This window comes from Micromys minutus (assembly GCF_963924665.1).
Source record: "Micromys minutus genome assembly, chromosome: 2".
NCBI lineage: Eukaryota > Metazoa > Chordata > Mammalia > Rodentia > Muridae > Micromys > Micromys minutus.
Genome location: NC_137971.1, coordinates 45,474,060 through 45,486,076, shown reverse-complemented (window position 1 = coordinate 45,486,076; position 12,017 = coordinate 45,474,060).

The following is a 12,017-nucleotide window of genomic DNA, read 5'->3' as shown; positions in this document are numbered from 1 at the left end:
GCCTTACTGAATCCAGTAACATTTTGTGAATTAGTGAACATTCAAAAAACTCTGGATATTTATGAGTTGATATTATTATTTATAATATAGAATGAATAACAGTACATTCTTGAAGAGAAAAGAGATACATTATCTAAAATTAACTTTAAAAAAATATTAACCTTAAAAAACTGTACCTACCTGGTGTTTCCTCAGAAAATTTGTCATAGTCCTACATGAAGACCCAGTTATTTCACTTCTGGGCATATACCCCAGAGATGCTCCAACATACAATAAGGGCACATGCACCACAATGTTCACAGTAGTCCTATTTATAATAGCCAGAAGCTAGAAAGAACACAGATGTCCTTTAGTAGATGAATGGATACAAAAACTGTGGTATATTTACACAATGGAGTACTACTTGGCTATTAGAAAAAAATGACTTTATGAAATTCCTGAGAAAATGGATGCATCTAGAGAATATCATCCTGAGTGAGATACCACAGTCACATAAGAACAAACATAATATGCAGCCACTGATAATTGGATACTAACCCCCAGAAAGCTCTAAACACCCCAGAAACAACTTACAGGCCATATGAAACTCAAGAATAACAAAGGCCAAATAATGAAAGCCTCAGTCCTTCTTAGGAAAAAATAAATGTATAGCACCCTCTCAGAGTGTGCTATTCCTGGACCTTAAATCATTAATAACCCTAGAGCTCAGAATGTAGCCTTGTGGTAATTTTTGGTATGCAAAGATCATTATGCTTAAACTATATTCTCCTAGAAAACTGTTTTCATGTTGCATTCTGTCCTACATGTACTTTATGCTTATGGTAACTACTGCGATTTCAATGCATGCTATCAAAACTCTAAAAGAATTAAATACTGACAAAAAGTATTCATATGGTATTATGCGAAAATGCTGTTAAAATCTGTATATATATATATATATATATATATATATATATATATATCTTTTTTAAAAATAAAGTTGTAAGAGAGAAAAAAAACCTGTACTTACTTTAACTTTCAGCATCCCCTCAACTTCTTCCTTTTATTCCTTTTTAAAATTATTTTATTGAATATTTTTTGTATTTACATTTCAAATGTCCTCTTTTCCCCTGCTGACATCCCCCCCTCTTCCTCCATTTGTTTGATGAAGATGCTCCGTCTCCCAATCACCCTCTCCACCTCAATGCCTTGGCATTTCCCTACACTAGGAAAATGCACTTTCAATGGACTGAAACCTCTTCTCTTATTGATGCCAGACAATGCTATTTTCTGCTACATATTTAACTGTAGCCATGGTTCTCTCCATGTGTGCTCAGTGGTTGGTGGTTTAGTCCGTGGGAGTGACAGGGCGTTTGGTTGGTTGATAATGTTGTTCATCCATGAGGTTGCAAACCCTTTCAGCTCCTTCAGTCCTTTTTCTATTTAAATTCTACCTGATTTTCTGACTGCTATTAAATTAATTTAGGCATTGCTGGTTATCCAAATATTGGTGTTTTGATCATAGAGTACCTGCATTGGACCAACCACAATATGACATGATCTGTGCACATTATCTACTGCAGTACTCTGACTCCAGAAAATTGGTGTTATTTAACCCTTGAAGAGACTAATATTAAATGAATAAGGATGGGTACATCTGGACTCCAACATAGTTTTAGCATATTGCAAGGATATAACTCTAATATGCATGTGCTGTACATTTTATCTTATACAAAGCAATGACTTAAGAAAAAAAAAGATGTTATTTTGTCCTTAAGGAGACCAAATTAAATAGGTAAAGATGTTTTCTGAGATCAAATCAACAATTAAATATGGAATCTAAGCTAGGTTTAATTTATTCCAAAGGTATAGCCCTAATATATGTTGTTATCCCACCTTTAAGCATAGATATAAAAGGGCAGAACTCACATTCTCAGAAAACTCTCAAAACTGAGCTCTACAGTATGGGAAGAGCCTCACTAAAGAAACAGTACGTACTAAAAGTATGTAATGATGCAGTTTTAAGAAAATTAAAGCTGATAGATGCAAAGCAAAATGATCCATATGTACCTGTGCATTTAGATGGAAGTGGAATAACAACTTTGATGTCCTAAAAGAAGGAAGGTCTGGAGCCTGAGAGACATCAGATTATTTAAAAGCAATGACTGTACTTTCAGATGAATTGTGTCCCATTCCTATCACCCACCTGTCATCTCACAATCACCTATAATTCAAGTTTCATTAAATCTGACCTTTGCTGATACCAGGCCCATATATGTTACAAATAATAAAAGTAGAAAAAAAATCAATGCACATAAATTAAAAATTTAAAAAGAAGATCCAGTAACAATGACTTCATTTTGTCCTTAATTTGCCTTCAATTGTTTCTCTAAAAATACCCAGTATCTTTTGTCATGTTCAACTCAGAGCCTTTAAAATAAAATTAGTAAAGTCATTATGCACTTTTATAAACAGCTGCGATTACACACATACTTCAATGTAATTGATCCACTTTGGGATTTCTTCTTACATAGCAAACCAGTGTGAATTTAAAATGCTTTGGGGAATGGCTCAGAAGGAGTTACAGAGTGGAAAAGTTTTCCCTTAAATCATAAATCAGCTCCAGGGACAGCAACGAAGACTTCTGGGAAAGCTCACACACATAATCTTTGCCCAGCATCTTTTCTCAAGCAGAGGCTTATTTTCAAATATTACCATCCTTTGGAGAATAAAACCTAACATTGGCAGTTGTGTGCCAATTACTAAGACTTTTTGGGTTCTAGAGAACAACAGCAGCTTCTGAAGGTGATGGACATATTTTGCTGAGTTAGTCTATCGCCTAAAAGTTAGACCTGAGAAATTTATATAAAACTCACTTTATATTGTTCATATTCTAACACTCACTGTTGAGTTACAACTCAGGTCTGAAACCCAGCATCACTGTCTCTTCCAGTTTTCATAATAAGCAGGTTTTTTGATTCAGGAAGCAACCAATATAAGTGGAATAATTTTAATTTTCTCTACCCTGAGGAGCATGCTCACCCACCTTCTCCCAAGATCCATGTCCAGCATTCTAGAGCCACCTTTCTTTGTACCAGTTCTCACCTTTTCCCTGCCTCTGGAATGCACAATTACTTGTGCTAGAATCAGATAATTTGACTGAGTTGCATTTGTATTTTGTTGTCCATGATTATTTATTCGTGGTTAGTCTTGTTTCTTCGGGTTCATGGAAATCTCTTGAATTCTATTAACCACACAGGTCTTCTTCAGTAGACTCCTAGCCTGTTTGCTTTCAGACACTTGGCATTCTAGGATTTGAAATATTCTAGCATATCAGTGTCAAAGATGTTATACATCGCATATGCTAGTAAGTATCAATGTTTGCATAAGTAGTTTGATAATTACTAAGCATATGGCCTAGCCAGAGTTTTGAGGTTACATATTCCAGATGGCAAAAGTGTACATTGTAAAGAAAATGTTCTAATTATCAGAACCTGATGAGTAGCTTAACGACTTACACCCTGTGTGTTTTTACAAAATTTGTTGCCTCTGTCTGAAATTAAATGTTTTGAAACTACTGTCTGTAAGAGTTTTTATGCTGATTTTTATGTTTCCTATGTACTCTAGAGTGGAAATTGGGACAGGGTGGGGAAAGTACAAGAGGGTATGCCACAATTATAATATTCAATTTATTATCAAGAGGAGAGCTTATTATCAAACTGAATGAGAGATATTTATTATTCACCCCTTTTTGTTAATAATTGGAAAATCAGAAGAAAATATGGCATATTTCTGTTTGGATTTTAGAGAAAACCTACCAAGATCAAAATTTCAGAAAATAGTGCAAAAGATAGAATGCAAAGATTTAAAGGGGTAGACTGGAAAGTTTGCTATGATATGATATCTTCCAGTAATATCAGAAAACGGGCCCCACAAAGTCTCCAATGTGACTGCTAAAACATGAGCTATACAACATCAAGCATGGAAAAACTAATGGCAGACAGCTCTTGAGGCATCAACCATAATCAAAGTACTATATGCAACTAAGGAATTCTGAGAACATGAGAAGTATTTTCTCCAGAAAAGATATAGCAATTGGCTATCTAATACCAAATGACCAGCATTAGAAAAATCCATACAAGTAACATTTACAAACTATGCATTTAGTATTTAGAAATGTTTAAGTTTATATACATGTATGTATATACATATATAGATAGATTTATATGTAATAACTAAAAGTCAATAAAAAAACAGGTGATGGACTGGAGAACAAGAAAAGTAGATGACAGTGTTTGGAAGGAGAAAACTAAAAGGGTAAATGTAGTTATATTATAATCTTAAAAATAAAAAGAAACTGAAAACAATCAAATCTTGGTCAGAGCTAGAGTATGAGTGCTTCAGTGAGAAGTAACATGTGTGGGATAAAATGAAGTATATATAGGATAAGAGTAGTCATTCCATCTGGAATTTATAATTGGCTTGATTGTTGAAGAATGAGTATTATACCTACTAATTGATCTGACTTGTGGAAGCACTCATACTACCATTTGACCATATGCTCTTCCCCATCAGCATAATAGTACCTTTCTATGAACTTCTAGAAAAGAAAAGATAGATACCTTTGCTGATGAAGAATTCTCGAGAAAAATATACAAATGGAAGTAATTGATAGCTCTCAAAGAACTGTCGATTAATGTGGTAACTAGGATACTTAAATTCCAGACAGACTTAGGATTTATATCAAACATTTATTAAAAACAGTCAATATGGGAAATCATAAGATGAAGCCAAAGGACAATATTTTTGGTTATTGAAGCAAATTTCTCCGGAAGCTAATCACTTTAAATGTTATAGCAACATATGCTGATGAATTTCATGTTTTATTTTATGGTAGTATGAATAGAACAAACCACAAGTCCTAGAAAAATATCTAAGTGTCCATAAGAAGTTGTTCTAAGGTGAAGAAGGTATATCACTTAAGTCAGAGAAAAATTACATATTTGATATCTCATAATGGAGAGGTCAGTAAATATTTGGGGAAAGATATTTAAACAATACTTAACAGAATAAAAAACTAAATATATCCTCCTTCACCACATTCTTACCAACATGTGCTGTCACCTGAGGTTTTGATCTTAGCCACTCTAATTGTTGTAAGGTGGAATCTCGTGGACGTTTTGATTTGCATTTATCCCCAAGTTTTTAATTGGTTGTTTGGTTTTTTGGAGGTTAGATTCTCAAGTTCTTTATACATTTCTGATATTAGCCCTCTATCAGATTTTTGATTAGTGAAGTTTTCCCAATCTGTAGGGTGCCTAATTGTCCTCTTAACTATGTGCCTTCCCTTACAGAAGTTATTCAGTTTTATGAGGTCCCATTTATCAATTCTTGATCTTAGAGCCTAAACCATTTGAATTATGTTTAAGAAATGACCCCATACCAATAAATATGAGACTTTTTACATTTATTTTCTATTAGAGTCAGTGTATCTAGCTTTATGTTGAGGTCCTTGATTCATTTGGACTTGAGCTTTGTGCAAGGTGACAAATATGGATCTATTTTCATTTTGCTACATACCAACTTCCAGTTGGTTTAGCATCATTTATTAAAGATGTTTTCTTTTTTTCATTGTAATTTATTTACATCTTGATTAACAATAAAGTGTCCTTAAGTGTGTAGTTTTATTTCTGTATCTTCTACTCTACTCCACTGATTAACTGTGTCTGTCTCTAGAGCAATGCCATGCAGTTCTTACCACTCTTGCTCTGTAATATAGCTTGAGGTCATGGATGGTGATTCCCCATATGTTTTTGATTGCGAAGAATTGTTTCCTCTATTCTGGGTTTGGGGGGTTGATATAAAATTGAGAATTGTTGTTTTCAGGTCTTTGAAGGATTGTGTTGGAAATTTGATGGGGAATTCTTTGAACTCTTCTTTTTCTGGTGAAATTGCAAACTGGTAAAATCTCTCTGGAAATCAATCTGAAGGTTCCTCAGAAAACTGAAAATACATGTACCTGACCATTCTCAGGCATATACCCAAAAGATGCCACACCATACCTCAGTGGCATGTGTTCTACTATGTTCATAGAGGACTTATCTGTGATATCCAGAAACTAAAAATATCCTAGATGGTCCACAAAAGAGGAATGGATACAGAAGATGTGGTTCATTTACACAATAAAGACTGTTTAGCTAATAAAAACAAGGACACCCTGAGTTGTGCAGAAAAATGGCAGGAACTAGAAAATATCATCTTGAGAGAGGTAACTCAAAACCCAAAAGACATGAACGGTTTGTTCTTACTAGTAAGTAGATACTAGCCAAAAATTACAGAATACCTGGATACAACTTACATAATTCAAGATTAACAAGCAGAAGAGCCCAATTGAGGATGTGTCAATCCACTTAAGAGTGAGATAAACAATCACAGGAGTCAGAGATTGTGAGGGTTCAGGGAGGGAGAGGAGAAGGAAGGGGAAAATGGAAACATCATCAAGGCTCTGAGGGACAGCAGAATAAATGGAAATGTGTGACATAAGGGAGTAGGAGGGGTACCTTCTAGAAAGTACCAGAAACCAAGTAGGTAAAAGACTCTCATAACTCAAAGTGGGGGACCTTAGATAAAATGCCCAACAGCAGAGAGAGGAAAGGTTAAGAGTTCACCTGCAGTAGAAAGACATGGCATCAAGTGGACAAATGGGGTTGACATCCCACAGAGAAAAACTCCAACACAAAATTGTTCCTCTCTTTAAAAAAAAATGCAGGAAAAAAATGGAAAACAGATTGAGGAAAAGGCATTCCAGTAGCCAGACCAATTTGGAATCCATCTCAAGGGGAGGCCCCAAGACCTGACATTATTACTGATGCCATGGTATGTTTACAGAGAGGAGCCTAGTGTGGTTGTTCTTTAAGAGGCACAACAAGCAGATGAGTGAGACAGACACAGACACTACACACACCCATTGGACTGAACTTAGACATCACTGCAGTTGAATTAGGAAAAGTCTGGAATAAGCTGAGAAGAAGAGTGACCAGCAGTCTCAACTAACAGAGACCAATGAGATCTCTCAGACATTCAGCCACCAACCAGGCAGCATGTAGGAGCTGATCTGAGGTATCCCAACACATACAAAAAGAATACTGCCTTGTCTGGCTTTAGTGGGAGAAGATGAGCTTAATCCTTAAAAGATTGGAGGAACCAGGGAGTAGGGAGGCCTACCAGGGAAAGGGAGACATCCAAGGTGTAAAATAGCATATTCTCTATTCATTCTTGTCTTTTGAACCATTTGAGTTGTTCCAAGCTTCTGGCTATCACAGACAAGGCTGCTATGAACATAGAGGTATTGATACCCCTGTGGCATAGTGGGGCATCTGTTGGGTATATGTCAAAAAGTGGAATAGTTGGGTCTTCAGATAGATCTACTTCCAATTTTCTGAGAAACTTCCAGATTGATTTTCAGAGTGGTTTGACCAGTTTTTAATCCCACCATCAATAGAGGAGTGTTCCTCTTTCTTCACATCCTGGCCAACATGTGCTGTCTCCTGAGATTTTGAATTTCATTTTTCTGACTGGTGTAGGATCTCAAGGTTGTTTTGATTTGCATTTCCCTGATCATTAAGATTGATGAACTATGGACTGAAAAAACAATGATTAAAGAAAAATCTTTAAAAACATTAAAAAAAATATTTTACATACACCCACTTACCAAAACAGAGGGTGAAAGAAATGTTGATAATAGCTGAGTTACAAAGCAACCATGAGATAATGTCTTACACCTTCTCCTCACACATATGTTCATATCACACAACACCAATTTGAACACAAAAATATCATTTATTCATTCTCTGTACTTCATTCAGCTAAGCTAGAGTAAGAAACAGGGAAGAAACTTAGATTTATACCACTCAGCACATGATCAGTTGTCAGAAATTTACTCCAAAAAGTAATTAAAGTCAAAAAGACCAATACTGTTAATTCTATGGTATGATTTGTACATATTGGATATATTCAGAAGTTGTGCTTTATTTCACAGTTAATAATTTATTCTGCAAGCAATAGAAACTCTCTACAAGGCACCCTGCACTCCTGAACCAATAATAAAACTTCTAAACTATGTACCTCAACTTTCGGACATTCTAGCCCACCTGAATATTGAAACTATTTCAAAAAAAAATAAAGCAGCTGATTTAATACAGCAAGCAACAAAATAATATCACATTCAGAAATACCAGTTCTGTAATATAGGGAACATTCAAGTAATTCTTCTAACAATTCTTAATCCCACAGTAAAGAATTTTAATACAAAAGAAATAATAAATGAAATTCAAAACAAATAATCTAATATACACTCACATATACTAAGAAAGATAAATAATAAATACCAAAATGAGAAAACCAACTACATGAAATAAGCAAGTTGGTGTAAGAGCTGAAAAAGAAATTCAAAAAATATTAAACTAAAATATTTTATTTTATTTTTTTACATTGAACAATTTATTTTAAAAACAAAGATAAATGTACAGAATTTAAGAATTTTTACATAAAAGTATACAAATATATTTTTGTCAGTACTTGATTTGTTTTGAAGGTTTGATAGTATGCATTAAAATCTTACAGGTTACAATGAGCATAATGTACATGTAAAACAAGATGTAACCTGGAAATAGACAAAGTTTTCTTGGTGTGTAAAAATTAAGCATAATGGTTTTTCATTTTCTATTTTTTGTTTTGACCTTTGTTTTCTCTTAAACTTCATATATTCTGTGAGTTGTTTCTGAGGTGTTCAGAGCTGTTTTCTTAATTTTTGATCTTAGACATTCTGGTTGGTGTGAGATGGAATCTCAGGGTTGTTTTGATTTGAATTTCCCTAATGGCTAATGACATCAAGCACTTCCTTAGATGCTTCTCAGCCATTCAGTATTCCTCAATTAAGAACTTTTTGTTTAGTTCTGTACCCTGTTTTTTAATAGGGTTGTTTTATTCTCTGAGGTTTAACTACTTGAGTTCTTTGTATACCTTAGATATTATGCCTCTATCAGATGTAGGGTTGGTAAAGATCTTTTCCCAATCTGTTGACTGCCATTTTGTTTTCTTGGCACTGTCCTTAGCTTTACAAAATCTTTAAACTCTCATTAAGTCCCATTTGTCAATATTTGACCTTAGAGCGAGAGCCACTGGTGTTTTGTTCAGGAAATTTTCTCCTGTGCCTATGTGTTCTGAAGTTGCTAGTGTATGCTCTCTCCAGTTTCTTTTTGGAAGTACTCAGAGCTGTGAGTTTTCCTCTCAGTATTACTTTCATTGAATTCCAAAGATTGGGTATGTTGTGTTTTTGTTTTCATTAAATTCTAGAAAATCTTTTATTTTTTTTTTTATTTCTCATTTGACCATGCTATGGTTTAATAGAGCATTGTTTAGTTTCCATGTTTATATGGGCTTTTTGTTGTCTTTGTTATTATTAAAGACCAGCCTTACACCATGGTGATCAGATATGATGCATGGGAGTATTTCAATCTTCTTATATTTATTGACAATTGTTTTGTGACTGATTATATGGTCTATTTTGGAGAAGGTGCTTTTATGTACTGAGAAGAAGGTGTATTCTTGTGTTTGAGGATCATAAGTTTTGTAGATGTCTATTCATTCCAATTGGTTCATAACCTCTGCTAGTTTCACTGTGTCTTTGCTTAGTTTCTGTTTCCTTGAACTTTCCATTGACGACAGTGGGATGTTGAGGTCTCCAACTATTATTGTGTGGGGTGCAATGTTTTTGTTAGCATGAGTAGGGTTTCTTTTATGAATAAGGGAGCTCTAGTATTTGGAGCATATATATTAAGGATTGAGAGTTCCTCCTGATGATTTTTTCCTGTGCTGAGAAGAAAGTGTCTTTCCTTATATTTTTGATAACTTTTGGTTGAAAATCTACTTTATTCGGTATTAGAATAGCCACTCCAGCGTGCTTCTTGGGTGTTTGCTTGGAAGGTTTTTTTCCCAACCTTTTACTCTGAAATAGTGTCTGTCTTTGTCTCTGAAATGAGTTTCCTGTATGCAGCAGAATGCTGGATTCTCTTTACGTATCCAGTCTGATAGTCTATATTTTTTATTGGGGAATTGAATCCATTTATGTTAACAGATATTAAGGAATAATGGCTGCTGTTTCTTCCTATTTTTGCTTTTAGAGGTAAAATTGTGCCTGTATGTCTTTCTTCTTTTGGTTTCCTTGCTTAGGTATTTTCTTGTTTTTACTAGGATGTAGTTTCTCTCCTTGTATTGGGTTTTCCAACTATAATACATTTTAGTGCTGTGTTTGTGGTCAGATATTGTGAAAATTTAGTTTTCTCTTGGAATATCTTGGTCTCTGCATCTATGTTGATTGAGAGTTTTGCTTGGTATAGCAGCTTTGTCTGACACTGTGATCTCTTAAGGTCTGCATGATCTCTGCCCAGGATCTTCTAGATTTCATATTTTCTGTTATGAAGTCAAGTGTGATTTTGATTACTCTGCCTTTATATTTTACATGACCTTTTCCCCTTACTGCTTTTAGTATTTTTTCTTTGCTTTCGGCACTTGGTGTTTTGACTATTATGTGTTGGGAGGAATTTCTTTTCTGGTTCAATTTCTTTGGAGTTTTGTAGGCTTCTTTTATGCTCATGGTCATCTCCTTCTTAAGGGTAGGGAAGATTTCTTGTACAATTTTGTTGAAGATATTTATAGTGCCCCTTAGTTGATATTCTTCACCCTCTCCTATTTCTATTATCTTTAGGTTTGATCTTCTCATTGTGTCCTGCATCTCCTGGACATTTTGGGTTAGGAGCATTTTGGCTTTTGTGTCTTCTCTGACTGTTTTGTCTATGTTTTCATTGTTTTCTTCAGCCCCCGAGATTCTCTTTTCCATCTCTTGTAGTCTGTTGGAGATGCTTGCATTTGTGACACCTGATTTCTTTTTTTGGTTTTCTATCTCCAGAGTTGTCTCTTTTAGTGTTTTCTTTATGGTTTACATTTCCATTTTAAATTCCTTCTTCATTTCCTTCAACTCTTTGGTTCTGTTTTTCTCTAGTTCTTTGATTTCTTTGAGTATTTTCTTATTTCCTCTTTAAATGCTTCTATTTCTTTATGCTTTTCCTCATGTTCTTTTTTAATAATCTCTATCATCATCTTGAGGTATGATTTTGGGTCTCAGTTATCTTTTTCTGAAGTGTTTGGAATTCCACTGTTTGCTGTGATGAGAGAGCTGGGTTCTGGTGTTGCCATGTTGTCTAGGTTTCCATTGTGCAAGTTCTTTATTTTCTTCTTGCCATCTTGTTGTCTGTGATTAGACACAATCCTGTTGTCAGTGATTTGTTCGTGTCTCTCCCGTGTACCTGGATCTCCGCTCTTCCTGTTGGCAGATGGCCTGTGTGCCTGTCCTGCACACAAGGGCCCACCAGTTGAAAAATGAAACCCTATAGCAGTATTCTTTCCCCCACTGAACTAATTGGGGATGGTGCACTTTTTGGATGCTAGGCCCAGACCTCTCTGTGCCCCAGCTACTGACAGATCATTCTCATCTGGCCTGGGTCCATTGATATCAGCTGTGCCTGGTGGCAGATAGCCTGAGTGCCTGTTCTGCGTGCAAGGGCCTGCCAGGTGGAAACTGAGACCCTATGGCAGAGTAATTGGTCCCCTGAACAAATCAGTGGGGGTGCTTTGGGCGCTCATTTCAGACCTCTCTGCACTCCAGCTACTCACAGCACAGTTTCACCAGCCCTCTGTCCCTGGATCTCAGCTCTTCCTCAAAATATTTTAAATATAAATTATACAATGTCAAAAAATAGAGAATATAGAAAGACACACCAGAAGAACATACAGAGAAAATTATAGGAAATATGACCTAAAAGACAAAATAAAAGAATAAAAACAATCCAATGGTGACAGTGGGACAATATAAATACAAAAAGTTGGGTCAGCAAAATGGTTCAATGGGTTAAGGAGATTGGTACAGAACATTACCTACCTGATTTAATTCTCCACAATCCACATGGTAGAAGAAAAAATAC